Raw genomic sequence first — 26236 nt, 5'->3', positions numbered from 1 at the left:
CTAACGTGATTTATATCAAAGGTTAATACTTATTTCTTCTATATATTCATTAATGTGTGTAAGGGCAGGGGATATGGAGACTTAGCAACAAACATTGGCTCAACAAATGAAAAACCCTTCACCAATACAATTTCTAATCAGCCCACTATACTTATACTAATGGTTTTCTAACTTCTCTAAAGAACCTGTTTTTAGAAGGTTTAAAGCATCTCGTGCCTCTCACGGTTGGGAGGCTGTGAGCAATCACATGTGGCTGGACAAGCCTGTCAGGCAGGCTAGAGAACCTTCAGAGGAGTTTGTAGGTTGAAACATTCCTATCACACCCAGGAATTATTATTAACTGGAGCTCTAAGTTAACTCCTTCTCCGAAAGAGGTGGTGGGGGACAGCCCCCCGTAAAGTCAGAGGTGTAGGTGAGAGCACAAAGTAGTAAAGTAGGCAGGCTCTGGTTATGGGGGTAGATGCTCGAGGATTTCCAGGGGGACTCCTGAGGCTCGATCCCGCCTTTGCGTATGTCGAGCCTCCTTCCTCATGACCTTTGCCATGGGCGGAGTGCCTCACGCCGGCCCCCAACAGGTTCCCTTTTCTCCACACCCTCTCCAGCATTTATTGCTTGTAGACTTTTGGAAAGCAGCCATTCTGACTGGCGTGAGATGGTACCTTATTGTGGTTTTGATTTGCATTTCTCTGATGATGAGTGATGTTGAGCATCTTTTCATGTGTTTGTTAGCCATCCGTATGTCTTCTTTGGAGAAATATCTGTTTAGGTCTTTGGCCCATTTTTTGATTGGGTCTTTTATTTTTCTGGAATTGAGCTGCAGGAGTTGCTTGTATATTTTTGAGATTAGTTGTTTGTCAGTTGCTTCATTTGCTATTATTTTCTCCCATTCTGAAGGCTGTCTTTTCACCTTGCTTATAGTTCCCTTTGTTGTGCAGAAGCTTTTAATTTTAATTAGGTCCCATTTGTTTATTTTTGCTTTTATTTCCAATATTCTGGGAGGTGGGTCATAGAGGATCCTGCTGTGAAAAAAATATGGAACGCTTCACGAATTTGCGTGTCATCCTTGCGCAGGGGTCATGCTAATCTTCTCTGTATTGTTCCAATTTTAGTATATGTGCTGCCAAAGCGAGCACAACTCTATGCTTTTTAAAAGGTAGCTTTTTGTTTTTAAAATTTTTGATTTTTATTTTAAAAATTTATTTAAATTTTTTACTAAAAACTTTATCTATTTTATTAAAAAATTTTTATTTTTATTTAAAAAATTTTTTATTAAAAATTTTTATTTTTTATTTGATGTTTGGCAAAACTAATACAATGTTTCAGGTTTAAAAATAAAATAAAATTAAAAAAATAAATATATTTTGGTTAGTTAGAATTTTTGTATTTCTCTCAAATCTGCTTTCTGAGTAATACTCCATGTCATGTGTAAAATGTTCCTGAAAAATATGATATCGATCTCTAGCTTCAGAAGCTGTGAATTATGCTAATACTGATAGGAAGATTTTTATTTAGTATAAGCATTTGCATATGGGTTAAGATATTTTTGGCTTTTGTTCTAATATATTTATGGCTTTAAAGCCCATAAAACAAGAATCAAGTTTAAACCCCATAAAACAAGAAGTAAATACATACATTGTACTAGTGAGTAGTAGCAGAGAAGGCGATGGCACCCCACTCCAGTGCTCTTATCTGGAAAATCCCATGGACAGAGGAGCCTGGTGGGCTGCAGTCCATGGGGTCGCGAAGAGTCGGACACGACTGAGCGACTTTCCTTTCACTTTTCACTTTCATGCATTGGAGAAGGAAATGGCAACCCACTCCAGTGTTCTTGCCTGGAGAATCCCAGGGACGGCGGAGCCTGGTGGGCTGCTGCCTATGGAGTCGCACAGAGTCGGACACGACTGAAGTGACGTAGCAGCAGCAGCAGTGAGTAGTATGGCAAGGCATGCAGGGCTCCAGCTTACTAGTTATAAGCCAATGGAATGGCAGATACCAAGGGTTCACGTGTGAAGTTAGGTGGGTTTCATTCAGTATGCGAGCAAATTTGGAAAACTCAGCAGTGACCACAGGACTGGAAAAGGTCAGTTTTCATTCCAATACCAAAGAAAGGCAATGCCAAGAATGCCCAAACTATTGCACAATTGAACTCATCCCACATGCTAGCAAAGTAATGCTCAAAATTCTCCAAGTCAGGCTTCATCATTACATGAACCATGAACTTCCAGATGTTCAAGCTGGATTTAGAAAAGGCACAGGAACCAGAGATCAAATTGCCAACATCCGTTGGGTCATCAAAAAAGCAAGAGCATTCCAGAAAAACATCTACTTCTGTTTTATTGACTACGCCAAAGGCTTTGACTGTGTGGATCACAATAAACTGTGGAAAATTCTTCAAGAGATGGGAATACTAGACCACCTGACCTGCCTCTTGAGAAATCTGTATGCAGGTCAGGAAGCTACTGTTAGAACTGGACATGGAACAACAGACTGGTTCCAAATAGGGAAAGGAGTACATCAAGGCTGTATATTGTCACCCTGCTTACTTAACTTATATGCAGAGTACATCATGAAAAACACTGGGCTGGATGAAGTACAAGATGGAATCAAGATTGCTGGGAGAAATATCAATAACCTCAGATATGCAGATGACACCACCCTTATGGCAGAAAGTGAAGAAGAACTAAAGAGCCTCCTGATGAAAGTGAAAGAAGAGAGTGAAAAAGTTGGCTTAAAGCTCAACATTCTGAAAACTAAGGTCATGGCATCTGGTCCCATCACTTCATGGGAAATAGATGGGGAAACAGTGGAAACAGTGTCAGACTTTATTTTGGGGGGCTCCAAAATCACTGCAGATGGTGATTGCAGCCATGAAATTAAAAGACACTTGCTCCTTGGAAGAAAAGTTATGACCAAGCTAGACAGCATATTAAAAGCAGAGACATTACTTTACCAACAAAGGTCCATCTAGTCAATGCTATGGTTTTTCCCGTAGTTATGTATGGATATGAGAGTTGGACTATAAAGAAAGCTGAGCGCCTAAGAATTGACACTTTTGAACTGTGGTGTTGGAGAAAGACTCTTGAGAATCCCTTGGACTGCAAGGAGATCCAACCAGTCCGTCCTAAAAGAAATTAGTCCTAAATATTCATTGGAAGGACTGATGCTGAAGCTGAAACTCCAATACTTTGGCCATCTGATGGAAAGAACTGACTCATTGGTAAAGACCCTAATGCTGGGAAAGATTGAAGGTGGGAGGAGAAGGGGAGGACAGAGGATGAGATGGTTGGATGGCATCACGGACTCAATGGACATGAGTTTGAGTCAGCTCTGGGAGTTGGTGATGGACAGGGAAGCCTGGTGTGCTGCAGCCCATGGGGTCACAAAGAGTCGGACATGACTGAGTGACCAAACTGAACTGAACTGAACTAATGAAAAAATAAAGTTTGATACAGCATACTTTGTCAATGGGACATTTAGTCATATATAGACAGACAAGTTACCTAATATTGTTACCTGTTTTTATTTTTTTAAGAGATAAAAAATGTTTCCTTTCAAAATTAGATAAAATACAAGGCTGCTAAATTTTTAAAACTTGACATGTTATCTCATGGAACATCACTGATAATTTTTACACTTTATAAATTTATAAATGATAAAATTCATCCACCATTTCCATTTTAAAAACATATGATGGACAAAGCCAGATTGAGACCCCAAAGTGAAATTTTTGTTGAGTGTGTAGTATGTTTCAGGCACTGTTCTAGTTACTACAGGCACCATGGTAAACAGTCCACCTTCACTTTTCTGGTGTTACTTTCTCATTTCTAAACTTTGCCCAGTTTTCCTCTGCTATATTACATTGACTCTATTCTTTTTCTTCCCCTCCAGACTTACAAATTATACCAATTATACTGTGGTCTGCTGCTGCTGCTGCTAAGTCGCTTCAGTCGTGTCTGACTCTGTGCGACCCCGTAGACAGCAGCCCGCCAGGCTCCCCCGTCCCTGGGATTCTCCAGGCAAGAACACTGGAGTGGGTTGCCATTTCCATCTCCAGCGCATGAAAGTGAAAAGTGAAAGTGAAGTCGCTCAGTCGTGTCCGACTCCTAGCGCCCCCATGGACTGCAGCCTACTAGGCTCCTCCATTCATGGGATTTGCCAGGCAGGAGTACTGGAGTGGGTTGCCATTGCCTTCTCCAATAATGTGGTCAATTATATATAAATTTGGGATAAAGCTAATAGCAGTATCTGTAAACAATTCATCTTTGGTGTAGGGAACAATATTAGCAGGAGCATGTGTAAAATTTTTCAAGGGGGGAAGGGAGTTTTCTTCATGAAGATAGGACTTTTTTTTTGTTTTTTAACAAAAATTAAAAAAAAAAACTGTCTCATTCTAGGCAGTGTACTGGGCATTGGAATATGCTGATCAAGAAGAGAGATTTCCACCTTCATGGGAGCTTACTTCTGGCATAGGAGTTAGATAATAAACAGTTTGTAAGGCTAAATAGGAGAACTGCAGGTTGAATTATGTACAGTATAACAAATAGGGAGTTGAAAGAGTTGCGCAGGTGGGGGCTACTTTATACAGGGTGATTGGAGGAGTCTTCTGTGATGTGGAAGATGAGAAATGAGAATCTAGGGGAGTAGCATTCCAAGCTCAAAGACTAGGATTCAAAAGCCTGGATTTGCTGAGAGTAGTTCATATTCATACACAGACAGGCACATATGTAAGTATCTGAGCTAATGAATGTGTTAATTAAATCATCAAGGGGAATACTCTCCCACCATATCATATATCAAATAATCACATGTAAACTTTAAATCTCTTACATCTTTGTTAATTATACCTAATAAAACTGATAAAAAAAAGAATTTAAAGGGCTGGAGGCTAGAAGGGTCTTGGTGTATTCAAAATATAGTTGATGGCTTGATCTTAATGAGGAAGGGAGAGCCACATCATGTAATATTCCTTACATTCCATGGTCAGGAATTTATATGTTACCTTATGAGTAGTGGGCTGCCCAAGTGGCACTGTTGTTAAAGAATCCACCTGCCAGTGCAGGAGATGCAAGAGACGCAGGTTTGATCCCTGCATCAGAAAGATCCATTGGAGAAGGAAATGGCAACCCATTCCAGTATTCTTGCTTGAAAAATTCTGTGGACAGAGGAACCTGGTGGGCTATAGTCCATAAGGTCCCAAAGACTCAAATGCTACTGAGTGTGCACGCATGTGCACACACACACATACACACACTGTGAGTAGTGGGAAGCCATCAAATGGTTTTAAGCAGGGAAATTATGTGATCTGATCTATGTTTTCAAGAATTACTATGGCTACTATGTCCAGAATGATTTGGAAAACAGCTGGAATGAAAACAGAGGGAGAGCTAGAGAGACTATTGTAGACATATAGGCGAGAGGTGATGATGATGGGGATTGTCACGATGGCCTATTTCAGAGTCTGGAATATGTAGAACATGGTGATGGATTGCATGTACGGGATCAGACAAGGAAGCAGAGATGACTTCTGGAATGTCTGCTTTACTAACAAGGTAGAAAGTAGTATTGTTGGTGAAATGAGGGAATCTGGAGGAAGAACAGTGTGTGTGTGTGGACGTGGATGATAGGAAGGACAGAGTAAAAGACTCAGTTTTGGACCTACTCCATTTGTGAAGCCTAGTGGGCACCCAGCTGTAAATACTGAGTGGTCTGGTGCTCAAGGGAGACTGTCGGGAGATGGCAGCCTCTATATCACAGTCTTTGAAGCTGGACTGGCTCACTCATATGGAGAGAGAAAAGAGAAGGGAGGCCTCATCTAAACCTTGAGGCCTTCCAGCATCTAGAGGTCAGGAAGAAGGGCAGGAACCAACATGGGAAATTGAAGAGAAGTAGCCAAGGAATGAGTAAAAGGAAAACTGTGAGAAAGGAGCCACATGGAAGCCAAGAAGGGAGAATTTCCAAAGTCAGCATTGTTACATGCTGCTAAGAGGGAGCAAGATGAGGGCAGAGGTGGGAGCTGACAGATTTCTACCTGAGGTTCTAATACATTTTGTATATCATGTAGTCTATTTTGTAAATTAATGAAATAATCATTCAGATGTGAAAGTGAGTGTTAGTCACTCAGTCATGTCCAACTCTTTGAGACCCCATGGGCTGTAGCCCACCAGGCTCCTCTGTCCCTGGAATTCTCCAGGCAAGAATACTGGAGTGGGTTGCCATTTCCTTCTCTAGGGGATCTACCCAACCCAGGGACTGAATCCAGGTCTCCTGTGTTGCAGGAAGATTCTTTACCATCTAGCCATCAAGGAAACCCAGTCATACAGATATCCAGTTACAAAGTGAGATAAATACTATGAAGCAAGAGATTATAGAGGCTCAGAGTTGGAAAGTAGCAGTGAAATCATGAAGAGATAGCCATGAGAACTTCAGAAGAGAAAAAGAGCAGATTTGTTCATTGATTGGACATAAGTCTTCATGACCCAAATAATCACGATGGTGTGATCACTGACCTAGAGCCAGACATCCTGGAATGTGAAGTCAAGTGGGCCTTAGAAGGATCAATACAAACAAAGCTAGTGGAGGTGATGGAATTCTAGTTGAGTTATTTCAAATCCTAAAAGATGATGCTGTGAAAGTGCTGCACTCAACATGCCAGCAAATTTGGAAAACTCAGCAGTGACCACAGGACTGGAAAAGGTCAGTTTTCATTCCAATCCCAAAGAAAGGCAATGCCAAAGAATGCTCAAACTACCACACAATCGCACTTAGCTCACACTCTAGTAAAGAAAGTAATGCTCAAAATTCTCCAAGCCAGGCTTCAGCAATACATGAACTGTGAACTTTCAGATGTTCAAGCTAGATTTAGAAAAGGCAGAGGAAACAGAGATCAAATTGCCAACATCCACTGGATCATCAAAAAAGCAAGGGAGTTCCAGAAAAACATCTACTTCTGCTTTATTGACTATGCCAAAGTCTCTGACTGTGTGGATTACGATAAACGGTGGAAAATTCTTCAAGAGATGGGAATACCAAACCACCTGACCTGCTTCTTGAGAAACCTGTATGCAGATCAGGAAGCAACAGTTAGAACTGGACATGGAACAACAGACTAGTTCCAAATAGGGAAAGGAGTATGTCAAGGCTGTATATTATCACCCTACTTATTTAACTTATATGCAGAGTACATCATGAGCAACGCTGGACTAGATGAAGCACAAGCTGGAATCAAGATTTCTGGGAGAAATACCAGTAACCCTAGATATGCAGATGACACCACTCTTATGGCACAAAGTGAAGAAGAATTAAAGAGCCTTTGGAAAAGGCTGGAAAAGCCCAGTCATACAGATATCCAGTTACAAAGTGAGATAAATACTATGAGGCAAGAGATTATAGAGGCTCAGACTTGAAAGTAGCAGTGAAATCATGAGAAGAGATAGCCATTAGAACTTCTTCAGAAGAGAAAATGAGCAGATTTGTTAACTGATAGGACATAAGTCTTCATGACTCAGATAATCACGATGGTGTGATCACTACCTTGAGCCAGACATCCTGGAATGTGAAGTCAAGTCGGCCTCAGGAGGCATCAATACGAATAAAGCTAGTGGAGGTAATGGAATTCCAGTTGAGTGAAAGTTGAGTGAAAGTGAAAGAGGAGAGTAAAAAAGTTGGCTTAAAGCTCAACATTCAGAAAACTAAGATCACGGCATCTGGTCCCATCACTTCATGGCAAATAGATGGCGAAACAGTGGAAACGGTGCCAGACTTTATTTTTGGGGGTTCCACAATCACTGCAGATGGTGATTGCAGCCATGAAATTAAAAGACATTTACTCCTTGGAAGGAAAGTTATGACCAACCTAGATAGCATATTGAAAAGCAGAGACATTACTTTGCCAACAAAGGTCTGTCTAGTCAAGGCTATGGTTTTTCCAGTGGTCATGTATGGATATGAGAGTTGGACTATAAAGAAAGCTGAGCACCGAAGAATTGATGCTTTTGAACTGTGGTGTTGGAGAAGACTCTTGAGAATCCCTTGGACTGCAAGGAGATCCAACCAGTCCATCCTAAAGGAGATCAGTCCTGGGTCTTGGAAGGACTGATGCTGAAGCTGACACTCCAATACTTTAGCCACCTGATGCGAAGAGCTGACTCGCTTGAAAAGATCCTGACACTGGGAAAGATTGAGAGCAGAAGAAGGGACAACAGAGGATAAAATGGTTGGATGGCATCATCAACTCAATGGACATGAGTTTGGGTAAACTCTGGGAGTTGGTGATGGACAGGGAGGCCTGGCATGCTGCAGTCCATTGGGTTGCAAGGAGTCAGACACGACTGATCTACTGAACTGAACTGAACTGAAGGGTTAATTGGAAAAGAGAAATATTGGGGAGGGGTCCTGTATTGCTTGTTCCAGTTGGCTGGTACTCCATTCATTGAGAAGGCATCTTTGGAAGAGGATGAAGCTTGATTGAAACAGGTCATGAGTTCAGTTATATCCAAGTTAATTTGAGTGCTTATCTCATGTCCACTTTTCCTGTAGGAAGCCTTCCCTGAATATTCTATCCTTAGTTAATTATTCTAATTCCTATAGATAAAATAATGTTTGCAATTTCATATGTTTCAACCCTGTACTTACTGTCAGTACTTCACATTGGCACTTTTTGTTATGCTCTCTGGTTCTCTATGTGCTGTATATCATTCTTACTTAGAGCATAAACTCAATGCGGACACAAAATACATGATTACTATTTTTGTTTATACAAGCTGATAACACTCGGCAGGCTATAACGTTATGTAGTATTGTGTATTTTTATTCCCAATGTCACTAGGGGATTTTCTTGAGATATAGACTAATTTCTTATGGGTTATTTAATAATCTCAAAGGTTCATTAGATAAAGAATGTCTTCCAGGGCAGCAGGAATGAGTGAGTTTACTGACATTAAGTGAATTATATACTCTGATGTTTAGTGGAATATGTTCCCTATCTGGAACTATTTTTGAATTAAATTTGTGAAATCTCTACTGCTTACTGTGTTGAGTAGTATTACTGAACTGTGACTAAAACACAAAGATGGTGAACCCTTGAGTTTTGCCAGTCTTATATTTTGCTTTTTGTGCATTATTTCTTTAATACATTACAAAACATCATCTAAATTTGCATCTGTTATAGAATTTGATAGCCCCTTCGTACTTCAAATCGGCCTCAGTGATTTCAGCATTGGAAAGTTGGGATTTTATTTTCCCAGCTGTTTCAGTGTAATATATTTGAAGACAGAGGCACTGTCCGGTAGGTTTATAGCCTAAATAAATCTGTTTTGAAGGTGTGCTGTCTGAGGCTAGGTGGCATAATGGGATGACATATGAGCTGTTCATATGTGAAGACCTGGCACTAAGCTTGTCTCAGGATGCCAGGAAAATGACTTTAGAGGTGTCAGTTTGCTGGGGTTCTTGGTGGGCATCTGGGAACATCACAGAATCGGTGTAAGGTCTAACATAATGTATCCTCTGTAAATTATAGTGCTACATTAGCCACCTAAGGTCCAAAAGAGCAATATTTGAATGACTTCAGTAGACATTTCAAAATCTTGTTTTAATAAGTAATGAGAAGGGCAAGCCATGAGAAGTACAAGACCGTCTGAAAGAAAATCAGCCTAATCTAAAGGGTTATATGTGGGACTGGGAGTTGAAAGTTAATCTTTAATATTTCTCTATTTATTTGGCTCATCAGTTATTTAGCAAATATTTACTTAATCCCCTTTTCTGAGCCTTTATCATTTTAGGCATGGATTTCATAACAAGACCGGTTACCTTTCTTCTTACTGGCTTCAGGTCTCCTACAAATGCCAGTAAAAATATTTCAAAAAAGTGTCATGAAAAAACTTATTATTACTAAGAAAAAACCTTGATAACCTTGTCTTCAATGCTTGTAAAGTCATCTCTCAAAAATCCTAAGATTCTTAAGTGGACTGCTTATCTGAAGATCTTTTACTTTTTCTACTTGTCTTTGCCAAGAATGTCTAGTATTAATAATTATACACTCAGTTTCCATTTGAATAGGTTTTTGAATTACTTAAAAGGCCATCATCATGAATTCATATTTAATATCTGAATCTAAGGTTTCCTTATTGTAGTAACACATTGTGTGCTAGCCAGAAACATCACTTAATTTGAGAAAGCATAAAATGCACAAAGGTGCCAGTCAGACTTTGATTTTTATTGTGAAAATATATTTCAGTAACTCACAGACTTACTGTTTATTAACCTGACCTATTTAGTTCCTTTCCTTTTGTATTTAACTCTTGTGCATAAAATGATCTGGTTAATGGTTGTTTTTTTTTCCAGAGGAGACTCTTAACAAGGAGAGCAGTGGTGGTGGGCCATGACAGCTGATGAGGGGTGATCCTGGGCAAAGAGTGTCTGTCTTCTTTCTCTATCCAGGAGAAGGTTTCAGTCTGAAACTAAGCTACACATGGTTTTGTAGCATTTCTAAGAGGTTGATCCACGTTGATAGTGCTCCAAGTTGCTTCCAGGCTTTTTTCTTTTTGAAGATCTTCCTGTTGACTCGGATGCTTGGAATTCTCCATGGAATACAGGATTCTGAAATACAGACAGATGGTTTTTCTCTCAACCTCTCTGAACCTCAGTTTCTTTTTCTTTACCTCTAACTGTTAGGATCTCAGTATCCTTCTCTGTGAGTCTGTGATACAATGCTTCACCAGAAACTGTCCCAAGTTCTACTTCCTGTGACTCTGCTGATTGCGTGGGCAGAGCCTTTGATGCCTCATGGTCAGCTCATAGAAGGATGTGAAGAGAATTGGGGATAAATTGTACCTCTTTAACTGAAGAGGTGGTTTCAGGTTAAAATATACTTTAATCATCATCTCTTGGAATTAAAATTGTGTTTATTATATAAACCATTATTGAGTACTTATTATGTGCTTATTATCATACAGAAGTCTAGGTGTACAGAGGTGAGCAAAATAGATGAAGGCTCTGCCCTAATAAACCATCCATCCCAGTGGGGAAAGAAGGCAATACACAAACACATAAAAAGATAATTACAAACTATAACGAATAATATGAAGGCAAGTAGTGTGGTAAAGAGTAACCAGCAGGGGGAGGAGGGATTGGGGAGCCCTTCCTAAAGAGAGGTTATCTGCAGTGAGATGGGAAGGAGCCATCTGTATGAAGATGCCCTTGGTGGGGTTGGGAGTGAGAGTGGGGGAAGCAGTCAATGTCCCAGAGAGAGGGAATAGGAAATGCAAAGCAAGTAGGAAAGAAGGCCAAGGTGACTGGGGAGGATGACAGTGGACGGGGTTGGTAAACTGAGTAGGGGCAGATCATAGAGGAGGCCTTGTTTCAAAGCTTAGGGTTTACTAGAAATGACAATTCTTGAAATAGGACATTTTTTATGAACCTGTTGTCTCTTAGACCAGATGAAAGGTGGCAGTCCTAAACTTGAATAGTCAGTGTGCGTTCACAATCTGGAGTGGTTTTGAGCAGAGCCAGCGGCATGTCGAAGCAGTACTTTATTATATTCATAGGCTTGAGACCACTCAGTTCTCAGGCATTTATCACTTGAAAGTGGAGGAGTAGAAAAGTTTAAAAGGCCATAGCAATAACATTTGAGAAAATGAATAATTTAAAGTGAATTAAACCATGAATAATGAATTATAAAAGGAATCCTCACTTGTGATTAGAGATTCATAATTTTCATTTTACAGCAAAATATGGTTGGCTGCCATGCATTCCTGACTTACTTCATCTAAGTACAATTAGGCCCGACACATTAGTGCCTTGATGTGCAGACTTATGACTGGCTTCTTGTGTCGAAACCATTAAATTTTAATGTATGCAGCTTAAGCATAAGTGGTCACAGATGATTCATAACCCTGCTCCCTGCTTTTGGTGAAAATGATCATTAGCACGAGAATTGTCCCCAGTGGCCACACTTATCTTTGTAGTCGATTTCCTAAACATGTTTGTGTCCATAGAAAACCAAGAATAAACATTGCGTAGCTGATGGGTAAAGCGCAATGATAATTGCTCTAAAGCCGCAGGATATTTGATGATGATAAAATAGAACTCCGTAACTCTTGACATTTTCTTTTTGAATTTCTGGTGTCAGGAGAGTACAAGTGATATAAGCTGCTCTTTAAGAATGGAGTTAGCCAACTATGCGTTTTTAGTTTTTTGGTTTTTTTTCTTTAAGAAGTAAATGCCAAGAATTGCCCATAGTGTTATGACATCATCATTTAGCTGTTGGGCATAGAGGAAGGATGAACCAACAGGCTTGCCTGACTGATACTTTAGATGGCAGCTTACCCAATAAAAATAATACTGTGTCTTGGACATAGGCGATTAACCAGCCTGGCAGTTGAATGCTCACCTGACCAACCGTTATCTAGGTCCTGAAAAATCTCAGCCCAATATGCTGCTAGTTGAATTTACATATCTTGTTCAACCCATGCAGACGCATATGATGTGATGATGTCCCTCCTGAGTTGAAGTCCTGATTCCCTTCACAGTAAACTGCCGGTTATCTGCCATGACTCCTGAGTCCCACTGTTATCTGGCTTCTGTGTCTCCAGCCTTTTTGCTTGTACTTGCCATTAGGCAGCTACCATTCTGAGCTATCCACAGACTCCTAGAAGGAAGCATATTTGTCCCTAGTCCTCAGGCACACAAGTCCTCTGCCTAGGATTCCCATCTTGTATATTCCAGCTGGCTGACTCATGTGAACTTTTACGGTTCGGATATTGTCTGAGACCATTCCTGCCTTTCCCCCTACTCCGAATACCCTCTCTCCCTGAGTCATAGTTATATCCCCGTTTGACCATTGCACCCTATATGGGATTGCATTGTATTATAGAGATTGGTATACCCTAATGCAACCACAGAGAAGGCAATGGCACCCCACTCCAGTACTCTTGCTTGGAAAATCCCATGGATGGAGGAGCCTGTTAGGCTGCAGTCCATGGGGTCGCTAAGAGTCTGACACAAATGAGCGACTTCACTTTCACTTTTCACCTTCATGCATTGGAGAAGGAAATGGCAGCCCACTCCAGTGTTCTTGCCTGGAGAATCCCAGGGACGGGGAGCCTGGTGGGCTGCTGTCTATGGGGTCGCACAGAGTCGGACACGACTGAAGTGACTTAGCATGGCATAGCATAGCAATGCAACCCTGCTGTGGGCTCCTTAAGTGTAGAGGATGTGTATTGTGCCCTTGCTACCCCTATTTGTTAGCATAGAGTTTGCATATGGTAGGCTCTTGGCACTGGATGAATTTCTGTATAGGTTATATCTCTTTCCTGACCCTGAAATGTAGAACAACTGGCTGTTCTCCAAACTGGTCTAGGTATCATGTGGGATTATTCTTGGTAGTAACAAGATAACCAGACTTACTTCAACTCCTTATCACATTACAAATGATTTGACTGCTTCCTTTTCTAAAAGAAGACATTTTTACAGTCCCATTACTTAATGAAGGAGCATGGTCCAAACTTGCTGTAACTCTGGAAATCCTTATGAGACTCATTCATTAACTATTATGAGATTAGCCACACCTGGGTATAGGCTTTGATTCAGGTGCTCTGAGACTGCTTTTATCCAAGCAAAGTCAAAATAAGAGCGCTGCTCCCTGCTTCCCTCCCCTCCTCCCATTCATTGTAGTTTCAGGGCATGTACCACTGAACAGTCTGTCTCATTAAATAAAGCAATAATATTGTAGGGCTGAGAGATAAATCTAAAAGTCTCCATTATAATACTCCAGGCCATTGTGTTTCTAAAATCTCCCTAAAAAGATAGATGTTTATTCTTAAGCATCTCCAGGGATAGGCTTCCACAGCCCTCTCAATTATGTGTTCCATTATCTCACCAGTCTTCTCATCAGGAAGGTTTTTTTCCTTAATGTCTAACTTTAATCCCTCCTGTTGTAATTTAAACTCATTTCCTTTTGTCCTGACTTCAGTGGAAATAAAAAATAACTCACCAGCACCCACCCCCCCTATTTGTAATTGAAGATGTCTGACTTCCTCCAGGCAGCTCTTTCTAATACTAAATGGACCCAGTCTTGCCTTTTTCTTCTCTTGCCTTTCTTGGAGACTCTTCCTTTTAAAACTTTCATTGTTCTTATTGCAGCAAGTATCAGGGACCATACATTTCAGTTCTGTCATTTTAATCCTGCAGCTTATTTTTTCAGTCTACCAATCTGTATAACCTTAGTAAGCCACTTAACACATTGAAAAAGAATCAATGGACACAATTGTAAAGAGCTTCACAGTTATGGGATTCTTCATCTTTGCAAGCGATCTGCTACAGCTGTCCAGTACCCTCCCTCCCCAATTGTAGGGAAAGAGCAAATTAGCCACGATGGCATGGTCAGGCTCTCTTGGCCCACGTTTCGTAAATACATGGTTATGTAACAGCTGAGATCACTTATAACACTGCGCATGTGTGTCACAAAGTACTGGCTTAGATTACTTTGTGCAGTATGCATAGATGAGCACCACCTGAAAAGCCCTTGCGGCTGCATTATGGCTGCGTTCACTGGGTCAACCACGAGAGGAGAAAATACAGCATATCTGTTGCTGCTGTAGCTGCTGTACCAGCCTATAGAGAATAAACACATCTGCAGTTCCTACGGCTCTTCTGAGTTTTCTTCTAGCTTCCCTGCTCTCGGTTTGCCTACCCTGAGTTCAGCAAACAGTGAGCTACAGCAAGACACCAATTTACATATTTAAGAGTGAAATGATTTTCTTGTCTTATTTCTTGCTTCTTCATGTATACATTTCATGTGGCCACAACTACAGTGTTTTAGAGTCCCAGATCTACTCACTGCTGTGCCAGGATAGCTCAGGGATGGAGGGAAGGGGACAGTATTCTCATTTTCTTTTGCCTTTCTCAGATCCTAGAGGCAGTAGCATTGACAGAAGCTACAAATTTCCAGTGTTCATGGAACATTAATCTTTTTTTTGAATCTGAGATAAGAACTTGGAAGTAATATAAAAAGGAAGATTAGCTGAAAAATTAAAAATACAACTGTCTTCCTCCTAAAAATAGAAACTTCTCCATGAAAATTAGAAAGGAAATAATAATAGGTGTGGATGAAGATGAAGTTAAACAACAATACAAGAAAGAAGAGGAAGTGGAGCAAGAAGAAAACAAGTGATGTGATCAAGTGAAGTAGAAAAAAAAATGCTTTAATTTGTGATCCTTCAACAGGGAAATATCAGAGTTACGATCTCTTAGTAAAAAATAAATAACTATAAAATTCCAGAATAAGAAGTGACTCAAATTTGTAATATAAACATGATAAGAATTTCTGTTGATGTCTATGCTATTAATTCAGTGATTCCTCATGACATGTTACCATCCACTACCTATGATTTGAGGAGAGATGGGTATTATTAATTTGACCACTTAGCAATCTACATAGTCTGATCCTTCAGGAATAGCCCTTCACTATAAATAAAAATTGTCATTGAAATTACTGTAACTTCAAAGTAACTTCAAACTCAAAATAGGCATATAAGCAGTATTATGTTTCCTTCTATTAATTGAAGATTATATTAATGATACTCTGTCTTCTATGTAGCAGTGCCATACAGGGTATTTCAATGAGTATCTAATTGGCCCTTAAATTTATCCTAAAAATCAAAGGGAGATATTGGTATTCATGGCAGGTGGACTGAATATTAAGTCTCTGTAGTATTCAGTAGAGGATTTTAAACGTTATTAGTAATCACTTCTGGAAGCTTCATTAAGGAGAGAGTTCTTTTTAAATGTACATGTCTGTTACCTAGGACTATTTAGAATTAACTGCAACTACCCAGAAGGAAATGAAATATTCCTTTCTCCTGCTTCTCTGAAAAGATACCAGTTGACCAAAGTTTCAGTCTGCAGACAGGAGAGAATGCCATCTTCCCCTCAAATTAAGTTAATTGGCTTCCATTAAAGCAAGTGTGTTCCGATTATAAGTCACAGTCCTGTATTCTAAACTAAACTTGAAACAGCTCACCACACAAAATTAAAAGGCTTTTTGTCTTGAAAACTTAGTGATAGGAGCCATGGAAATGAGAAAGGAGAAAATAGATGGGGAAATAGTGGAAACAGTGTCAGACTTTATTTTTGGGGGCTCCAAAATCACTGTAGATGGTGATTGCAGCCATAAAATTAAAAGACGCTTACTCTTTGGAAGGAAAGTTATGACCAACCTAGATAGCATATTGAAAAGCAGAGACATTACTTTGCCAACAAAGGTCCGTCTAGTCAAGGCTATGGTTTTTCCAGTGGTCATGTATGGATGTGAGAGTTGGACTGTAAAGAAAGCTGAGCACCAAAGAATTGATGCTTTGGAACTGTGGTGTTGGGGAAGACTCTTGAGAGTCCCTTGGACTGCAAGGAGATCCAACCAGTCCATTCTGAAGGAGATCAGTCCCGGTGTTCTTTGGAAGGAATGATGCTAAAGCTGAAACTCCAATACTTTGGCCTCCTCATGTGAAGAGTTGACTCATTGGAAAAGACTCTGATGCTGGGAGGGATTGGGGGCAGGAGGAGAAGGGGACGACAGAGGATGAGATGGCTGGATGGCATCACTGACTTGATGGACGTGAGTCTGAGTGAACTCCGGGAGTTGGTGATGGACAGGGAGGCCTGGCGTACTGCAATTCATGGGGTCACAAAGAGTCGGACATGACTGAGCGACTGAACTGAACTGAACTGAGGCAACTGCAATGGGCCTTTGATGTGTAAATCAGAAACACTGTCAAAACAGTACTTCAGATGTGTTATGTCATCTCCAGGGTCAAAATGACAAGTTCAGGTCAATAATAAAATCATTTGCAAGGATATATATTGATACTCACTTAGATTTAAGCTTCCAGATTTATGGCATCTATATATTTTACTTCAATTTTAAACCCAGGTAAAGACCACTGGAACCTAAAATCTAAAAATAGATTTATTGTTAGGATTAGTAGTAGTTGTTTGCTTTTAATTTATTGTCATCCTATGACTGTCATCCTAAGAGACTGCTTTTAAAAGAATTTACAGTTCCCACAAACACAGGAAGTGAAGTCTACGTGGAAAACAAAAAATCATTCTGTTTGAGCCAGTTCTGACATTATTCTGATTTGAAATCAAGACATTGATTAGAAAATTGAATTTTGATAACATTTTTAGGGCCTATTTTACAACAACCCTCTGTCTTTGAAAGGTGCTTTTGCTTCAAAGAAATGGTGTGTATTTTTGGCCTTTTACCCGACTCTTTAAAAGAAACTTTTTATTTTAATGTAAAATTGATTCTCATGTGAATAACTCAATCTTCTATGCCTATTGAGTTGCATGTACGGGTCAGTTTAGCCACAGTGCATACTGTAAATGATGGTGAAGGGAAGGAATGCCTGAGTAGGAGTGCTACATAATATCTGTGCCAACCTGCATTTATTGGTAAAGTGAAGTCATGAGTTTCAAAGTAAGTGCTTCGAAGAAGCGCTCTTTATGGTGGGCCCTTTTGCATGATTGGAGTGTCTGAGAAAGAAACTAGCCTACAACTTCAGATCTCAGTATGCTGTTACCAGTAAGGCCAAATTCTTCCTGGAACTTATGCTTTATTCATTTTAGCTTCGAAAGATTAAAAGAATCTTGCCTGGAATTCATTAATTTAAGAATGCATTTCATTTTATTACTGTTTTACTTTAAAGATCAGGAAAGTATTCTGTTGTCTCCTCTCCATTTTATTGGGAAATGAGGGGAGGGAAAGAAAGGAGGGAGGGATAGAGCGGAGGAGAGAGATTTCTTTTACTTGCATTTTTATTAAAATTACTATGGGGCTTCCCAGGTGACTCAGTGAAAAAGAATTCACCTGCCAGGGTAGGAGACATGGGTTCAATCCCTGGGTCAGGAAGATCCCCTGGAGGAAGGCATGGTAATCCACTCCAGCATTCTTGCCTGGAAAATCCCATTGTCAGAGGAGCCTTGCTGACTTGTCCATGGAGTCACAAAAGAATCCGACGTGACTCAGCGACTAAAACAACATTACTATAATGTAATTTACAAACTATGGTTCTGTTCTTACACTATCTACTTTATGCTCGTGTATCATCATATTTGTAACTCTCACTTATAATACCTCTTACATTTTAATATTGGAAGGCATTTTAATATAAGGTAGGCAACATATAATTAGTTGGAGGTGATATGTTTTTGGACAATCAAGATGGAGACAGGCTGACAAGAATTTGTGTTCTAGTCAACCACTTACTTGCCATGTGACTTTGAACAAGTAATTAATCCTTCTGAGACTTTGTCTCCTTAAGTGATACAATGGTAGCATTGTGAGGACTGATTACATAATGCATGGAAGATAGCATGGGACCTGGCCCATGGGAAATGCTCTGCTCATGGTGATTTTTTCTTTTATTATGATGATGATGATGGAAAATGATTTATTCCTTTTTGCGTCAGATGTGCTAAAAACTTCCATGGAAGATTACATAAAGAAATTCTTGGCTGTGACTTTAAAGCCCTGATCAATTTATTCTGGAAAAGAGGTAAAAATGTAATGTGTGCTCATAATATGATGAGAATAACAATCTCACAAATATTTCTATGTTGCCTTACCAGGCATTTGAGATTGAAAGCAGATCCAGCCTGTTTCTCCAAAAACTGAACTCATTGCTGGGAGATAATCTCTCTTTTTGAGGTAAAGAATGATTTGTATTGATTTTTTGGAACTAATGCTTAAGAATCTCTGGCTGCAGACTACAGTGTAGCTATAACATCAGAAGGAAATATTTGCATCGAGTGATGGGTGAGGCTACATGAGAAAGTGAAAACAGCTTAAGGGCTGGTATGAGAAGAACTCTTTCAAATCCAGATTCTACCTGCTGCTGCTGCTGCTGCTAAGTCGCTTCAGTTGTGCGACCCCATAGACAGCAGCCCACAAGGCTGCCCTGTCCCTGGGATTCTCCAGGCAAGAACACTGGAGTGGGTTGCCATTTCCTTCTCCAATGCATGAAAGTAAAAAGTGAAAGTGAAGTCAGTCAGTTGTGTCCAACTCTTCGAGACCCCATGGACTACGGCCTACCAGGCTCCATTCATGGATTTTCCAGGCAAGAGTACTGGAGTGGGGTGCCATTGCCTTCTCCGCAGATTCTACCTAGTAATTGTATATCATTTGCTCTAGTGTCATTTCTTTCCTTTTTTTTGTAACTTTAAACTTTTTACTTTGTATTGTGGTATAGCCAATTAACAATGTTGTGGTACTTTCAGGTGAACAGCAGAGGGACTCAGCTGGATACATGTACATATACATGTACATATACATGTATCCATTCTAGTATCATTTCTAGTATCATTTTGATACTAGACTATAATGACTATAATGCTTAATTTACAAACATATTGAAATATCAACAAAGATAACATGCATAAAGTACCTTAACCTAGTATCTCATTCATAATAGATGCTCAGTAATTCCTCTTGCCGTCTGCCCTTCCTATAGTATTTGAGATAGTTCCATGTAGAACTACCTATTTTTACCACTTATCCTGCTTCCTAGGGTCTCTAACTTTGAGTCATTTCTGACCCACTGTGTTTGCCTATGGGCTTGCCCAGTGGCACAGCAGTAAACAATCTGTGTGCAATGCAGGAGATGCAGGAGATGTGGGTTTGATCCCTGGGTTGGGAAGATCCTCTTGAGGAGGGCATGGCAACCCACTCCAGTCTTCTTGCCTAGAGAATCCCAAGGACAAAGGAGCCCGGTGGGCTACAGTCCGTAGGGTCATAAAGAGCTGGACACAACTGAAGTGACTGAGTACGCATGCACACGTTTGCCTACTTGGTAAGAGGAAGCCTTGTCACATAAGTTTCTTAGTAGAGTTTCAGGATAATATGATTTAAAGAGAAGTAAGCTAGTACCTATTTATTGACTAAGACCTTGGTAAGCTGTCTAAAAGCACATTAGTACCACTTAATGACTTCCTCTGTCCTCAGTCCATCACAGTCAACAAAATGATGCTATTCAACAGTTTATTTTCTTCTGTTCTTTCTCTTGATCCCCTTTCTTTTTTGTTTGTTTTTTTCCATGATACATGAAGAGAGAAGAGACTGTTTTAAATTTCTATATTTAGTCCAGCTGGACTAAATATTGAATATTCTGGATATTCTCTTGCCAGTGAAGGAGAAAGACATGCATGTAATTATTGAACTTTTAACAGCCCATCCTTGGGGCTGACTTGGAGACTTGTATAGCAACCCGTATCCAGTTAGGGTCGAAAGCAGAGCCCAGATCAATACAAAGCATTAAGGCTATCAGGTCTCCAGATGAAGTATCTGTTGTAAGTATGACTCTAAAATATAGCTATAAATAAATCAGAACACTTCTTAGACAGCAGCTACAAAGTGTTTGTTTATACAGGCACAAGGTGGGAAGTGGAAGGGACTATGTCCCAGGATCTTATTTGTATCACTTTATGTATTATTGGAAATAAGCATAGGGAGTATGGTCTGCTGATAACATCTGGGCCAGTTTTATCTCCAAATGTCTATTTCCTTTAGATGTGGATTCTGTTGATTTCTGCCTATGGGTCACAGACTTTACTATATCCTTTACCCATTCATGTATATCTATATAGACACAATATTGATATATACTGATGAGAAAGATTGGTTCTCATTATTGTTTAGATATTGGTATACACTCCATGGAGTTGCAAAAGAGTCCAACATGACTTAGTGACTAAATAGCAATAAATAATATTAGGTTGGTGATGACAAAATGCTAAGCAGTAACGTCAGGAATGTTTCTTGAAAAAGATATCTGTACTTTTGCTAATTTTGAGAGAGCTTATATTGCAATATATATGTAAGTGTATCTCTGTGTGTGTATTAAACATCCTTAATATATACAGGTCTTTCAGGAAATAACTTACAGTCAGAATTGTAAGTTGTTTCCGGCTAGAGAGTAAATTTTGAGAGTAACATGAGCCTTAAAGTTCCCATGTAATAAAGAGGGCCAAGAATTTCTAATAAGGACTTCCTCACCTAAAAATTTAAGAAGAGGTACTCTGTTGTTTTGTTTCGAAATAGTATCTATGATTTGGAAGGTAGAGAGAAAAGAATTAGTGTCTTTCAAATTTAAATACTTGTTTGCTATTTTGATAGCTCTGGTTATTATCAGTCATTTTTTTAAAAACAAAGTGAATTAGTGAGTCATTACTGTGTGTATACAGTATATTTTTTGCCAAAGGTTATAAAATACATATGTTTTTAATATAAAGACAAAACTTTCAAATGAAAGATTCTAAATTGGCTTAAAATTTCACTGAAGAAGAATGTGCACTTGACAAATTAGAGATACATTTTTCCAAAGAAAATTGCAAGAACAAATATTAGATCCTTCATGTTAAGAGTATAAACAGCTACAATTTAAGAATACAAGAAAAATAACTACATGAGGCACTACTACTCTCTGCTGGTTGTCTCATCTCAGTGACTGTTCCTTCTCAGCCTCTTTTGTGGCCCCCTCTTCCTCTATTTAACCTGAAAAGTTGATATTCCTTCAGGTTCTGTGCTTGGCTCTCTTATTACTGACTGGTTGATTTTAATTTCTGTCATTAGTTACTTTCCATATGCTGATGACTTCCAGATTTGTGTCCTCGCCACATTCTCCCAAGCTCTAGGTCCATACATCCAAACATTCATTGGCCTTCTTCACTTAAGTGTGAAGAAGGCCACTGTAAACTCAACATTTTCAGAAATTAAAGTCATCATATTCCATATCTCACCCTACTCCAGCCTTCTCTTTGTATCAAGTAGGCCCAAAAGGTCGTTCAGATTTTTACAAGAGACATTATAGAAAAATCTGAATGACCTTTTTGGCCAACCCAGTATTTCATGTCTCAGCATTAATACTGCCACCAATTTAGTTGCCCCAGCGAGACTCCATTTAACTCATAAAATTTCATCTCAAACCAATTCTATTCCCACTGCCACCAGCTCACTCCAGATCACTACTGTAGCTACCTTTGTATTGTTGCAGCAGCCTGTTCTCATTTCCCCTACTCTGTCTTCTTCAATACATTTTCTGCTTTTCACACTATGTATAAGGAAACCCCTTGGCTTAGATCTTAACTTCTGTGGCTCCCATTGTTTCTAGGATTAAGTCCAGATTCCTCACCATGGCAACAGGCTCTTCATCACCTCATGAGCTCACCACTGCCTGCTTTTCTAGCCTTGTCTCCCATTCCATGACATGAACAAGCTGAATTTTTTTACTCTAAACATTTGGACAAGCCCTCATGTTTGCAGTTCCTGCCTCTTCCTACCTTAGTACTTTTGCCCAGCCAGTTCCCCATTTACCTTTGCATTTTGGTTTGCATAATATTTCCTCCAGAAGCTCTGACATATCCACTTCCTTCCTCCCATTCGCCAAATAAACACTTTGTGTTTTTCCTACATGCCCTTATAACATATCCCTATCATAGCACTTATTCCAGTGTGTTAGAATTGTTGTTTTACTTTCAGCTTTCCCCTCTAGGCTGTAAATTCCTTAAGGTTAAAGATGTTGAAACTTATGGTTCTTGGAATATAGTGTATGCTTGAAAAGTATTTCTTGATTGTGTAAATGAATTATTGTGACTTCTCCTTACTCTTTTCATGGTGGTTTTGCCAGTGTCATCATGTGTCGCATATTTCCCTCAGTTTCAGAATCTCTTCTAATTTCAAATGAGAACTTCAAAACATATAGAACATTATATACTGTTAAGTAAAAAAGTAAAATACAGAATAGTATTATTGTAAATAATTCCTTAAGGTAAGAAGAAAGATATATAAGATAATATACATGTCTGCAAGGAGATCCAACCAATCCATTCTGAAGGAGATCAGCCCTGGGATATCTTTGGAAGGAATGATGCTAAAGCTGAAACTCCAGTACTTTATCCACCTCATGCAAAGAGTTGACTCCATGGAAAAGACTCTGATGCTGGGAGGGATTGGGGGCAGGAGGAAAAGGGGACGACAGAGGATGAGATGGCTGGATGGCATCACTGACTCGATGGACGTGAGTCTGAGTGAACTCCGGGAGTTGGTGATGGACAGGGAGGCCTGGCGTGCTGCGATTCATGGGGTCGCAAAGAGTCGGACACGACTGAGCGACTGATCTGATCTGATCTGATACATGTCTGTTCATTTGTATGAAACAAATACAGGAATGGTAAGCCAGGGGCTAGAGAGATTAGTTACCTGGAGGGAGTAAATGGTGCAAAGAAGTGGGGACCTAGGAACATGATAGCAGAGGTGAGGAGGGAACAATTTTTTTTCTAAGATCACTTTGTATATTGCCTTGACTGTTTGGAACCACAGTAATGTTTTGCGTACTTCCTCTCTGAAAACAGATAAATAAAACCAGGATGTAGGGGGAACCCAAAATGTAATACAAAATATAGCAGGTGATTCTAACTCTGTAGTGAATTAACAACATATCCACACTGAAGAGGGTGTTAAAGAAAAGCGCTAACCTGGGTAATGCTGGAAAACAGTATTTTGACTGGATATTGTGAAGCTAATGGCAAATACAGTTATTAAGTTAGTGTTTCTTGTACAGATGGGGGTTGTCAGTTCTGAAGCTGCTTTATGTTTAGAATTATAGGAGGGGAGCCCTGTAGTACTGGACTGAAAGCACAGGTAGTTGTATGAACTCACAGTTTTTACTATATATCTGTCTAGATATATATACAGAGGCATGGATGCAAAAGTAAAATAGATGTGCGTGTGTTGCACTTGGTGAGTATGCATAGTGTTCCCTTGCTCTGTCTGCTGATAAGGCCTAGAAACAATGAGATACTAGCAGCAGTAAGCATTCCTAGTGCCCAAGTTTTGGTTACCATCTTTAGTAAAAGGAACAAGGCTGATTATATAGGTAGTGCATGTGTTTGTGTGCTCAAGCGCCCAATTGTGTCCAACTCTTTGTGACCCCATGGGCGGTAGCCCGCCAGGCTCCTCTGTCTGAGGAATTTTCCGGGCAAGAATACTGGAGTGGGTTGCCATTTCCTACTCTAGGGGATCTTCCCAATGAAGGGATTGAACCTGCATCTCTTGCCTCTCCTGCACTGGCAGGAGAATTCTTTCCCATTGCACCACCAAATAAATGGCTACCCACTCCAGTATTCTTGCCTGGAGAATCCTATGGACAGAGGAACCTGGTGGTCTATAGTCCATGGAGTCACAAAGAGTTAGACATGACTGAGTGACTAACACCTTTTTCTTTTTTTTTTCCCACTTGTCTTACTTTATCATAAACATTGCACTCAGTGTGGAAAAGCTTTTCTCAAGATTCAGAGGACATAAAAATGCAAGGGATTTTTATATTAAAAATAAACAGTAATAGCTCTTTCATCTACTAGACAAAAAAAATTGGAAATGTTAAAACTTGATCAACAACCAAAAAAGGAACCAATGCTCCTTGGGGAAGTAGTTGATTTCAGACCAGAGGCGAGAAAACACGAGATGAGCCTGAAGCATCTTATTATGCCAGAAAACCCGAAATCAAGTTCAAAAGGCAGAGAAGCCAGCCTTAAGCAGATCCCAACAGCCAAAGCTGGAATAATTTTGAGCAACAAAATGATAATTTTGAGCAACAATGATAGTATTGGATTATAACCCACAGAATAAACTAAATGACCATGAACTCATTGATAAAAATAAATAATTGAATCAGTAAGAGGAGAAGGAGTGACAACTCTTCCTTATAGTACACTTCCATGTAATAAATGTAGAAGGAGTGAAGGAAGAACAAAACATCATTCGACAAACACCAATATAACAGTTATCTCAGGTGAGATCCACCAGTGGATGCTAACATCAGTGGGAAAAAGTTTGAAGAGAAACAGGATATTTGCATAGTCTCACCCAATGTGTGTATTAAATAGAGAGAGGAAAATACTACTTACAGCAGCAAAAGCTGGTAGACACCACCTTAACCAAATGCTCACAGTTCACATCACTTACAGGAAGACCTGTAACATCATGTACCCCCAATAGGAGGCACTGAGAAAGGCAAAGGATTGCTTCTCTGTTATTCTGAACAAAAACACGTATTCTCAATATAAGCATGAGAAAGCATCAGACAGACCCAAACAGAAAACCTTTCCAGAAGATAACTCATCAATATGTCTTAAGTGTCAAGGCTGTGAAAGACTGGGGAACTCTCCCAGATTAGAGGAGACTGAGGAGATTTAGTGCAATCTGGAATTCCAGATTGAATTTTGAGGCACAAAAGGGACATTAGCGGAAAAACTGCTGAAAATTGAATAACATCTGTACGTTAACTAGCTAGTAGTAGTATAACAATGTCAATTTTCGGGTAAAGCCTTCCTCGGTGATCAGTGCAAAGCAATAGAGGAAAACAGAATGGGAAAGACTAGAGATCTCTTTGAGACAATTAGAGATACCAAGATTTCATGCAAAGATGGGCTCAATAAAGGACAGAAATGGTATGGACCTAACAGAAGCAGAAGATATTAAGAAGAGGTGGCAAGAATACACAGAAGAACCGTACAAAATAGATCTTCATGACCCAGATAATCACGATGGTGTGATCACTGACCTAGAGCCAGACATCCTGGAATGTGAAGTCAAGTGGGCCTTAGGAAGCATCACTACGAACAAACCTAGTGGAGGTGATTAAATTTCAGTTGAGCTATTTCAAATCCCAAGAGATGATGCTGTGAAAGTGCTGCACTCAATATGCCAGCAAATTTGGAAAACTCAGCAGTGGCCACAGGACTGGAAAAGGTCAGTTTTCATTCCAATCCCAAAAAAAGGCAATGCCAAAGAATACTCCAACTACCACACAATTGCACTCATCTCACACGCTAGTAAAGTAATGCTCAAAATTCTCCAAGCCAGGCTTCAGCAATACATGAACAGTGAACTTCCAGATGTTCAAGCTGGATTTAGAAAAGGCAGAGAAACCAGAGATCAAATTGCCAACATCTGCTGGATCATTGAAAAAGCAAGAGAGTTCCAGAAAAACATCAATTTCTGCTTTATTAACTATGCCAAAGCCTTTGACTGTGTGGATCACAACAAATGTGGAAAATTCTGAAAGAGATGTGAATACCAGACCACCTGACCTGCCTCTTAAGAAATCCATATGCAGGTCAGGAAGCAACAGTTAGAACTGGACATGGAACAACAGACTGTTTCCAAGTAGGAAAAGGAGTACATCAAGGC

The 26236-nt window shown here is 39.7% G+C and overlaps 1 protein-coding gene and 1 non-coding gene across 6 annotated transcripts in view; one reads left to right on the top strand and one right to left on the bottom strand.

Annotated features, from left to right (window-relative positions):
• The window catches only part of BBS9 (Bardet-Biedl syndrome 9), a 481177-nt gene that overhangs the window by 424647 nt on the left and 30294 nt on the right, over window positions 1-26236 (top strand). The gene's annotated exons all lie outside the window — the stretch shown is intronic.
• On the bottom strand, window positions 1027-1133 carry LOC129659763 (U6 spliceosomal RNA). Its single transcript, XR_008718233.1, has one exon. It is a non-coding gene; the product is annotated as a U6 spliceosomal RNA (small nuclear RNA).

The sequence above is a fragment of the Bubalus kerabau genome, chromosome 8, assembly GCF_029407905.1.
Source record: "Bubalus kerabau isolate K-KA32 ecotype Philippines breed swamp buffalo chromosome 8, PCC_UOA_SB_1v2, whole genome shotgun sequence".
Lineage (NCBI taxonomy): Eukaryota > Metazoa > Chordata > Mammalia > Artiodactyla > Bovidae > Bubalus > Bubalus kerabau.
The sequence above is the reverse complement of the archived record's forward strand: the minus strand, read 5'-3'. Positions and strand labels throughout refer to the sequence as shown.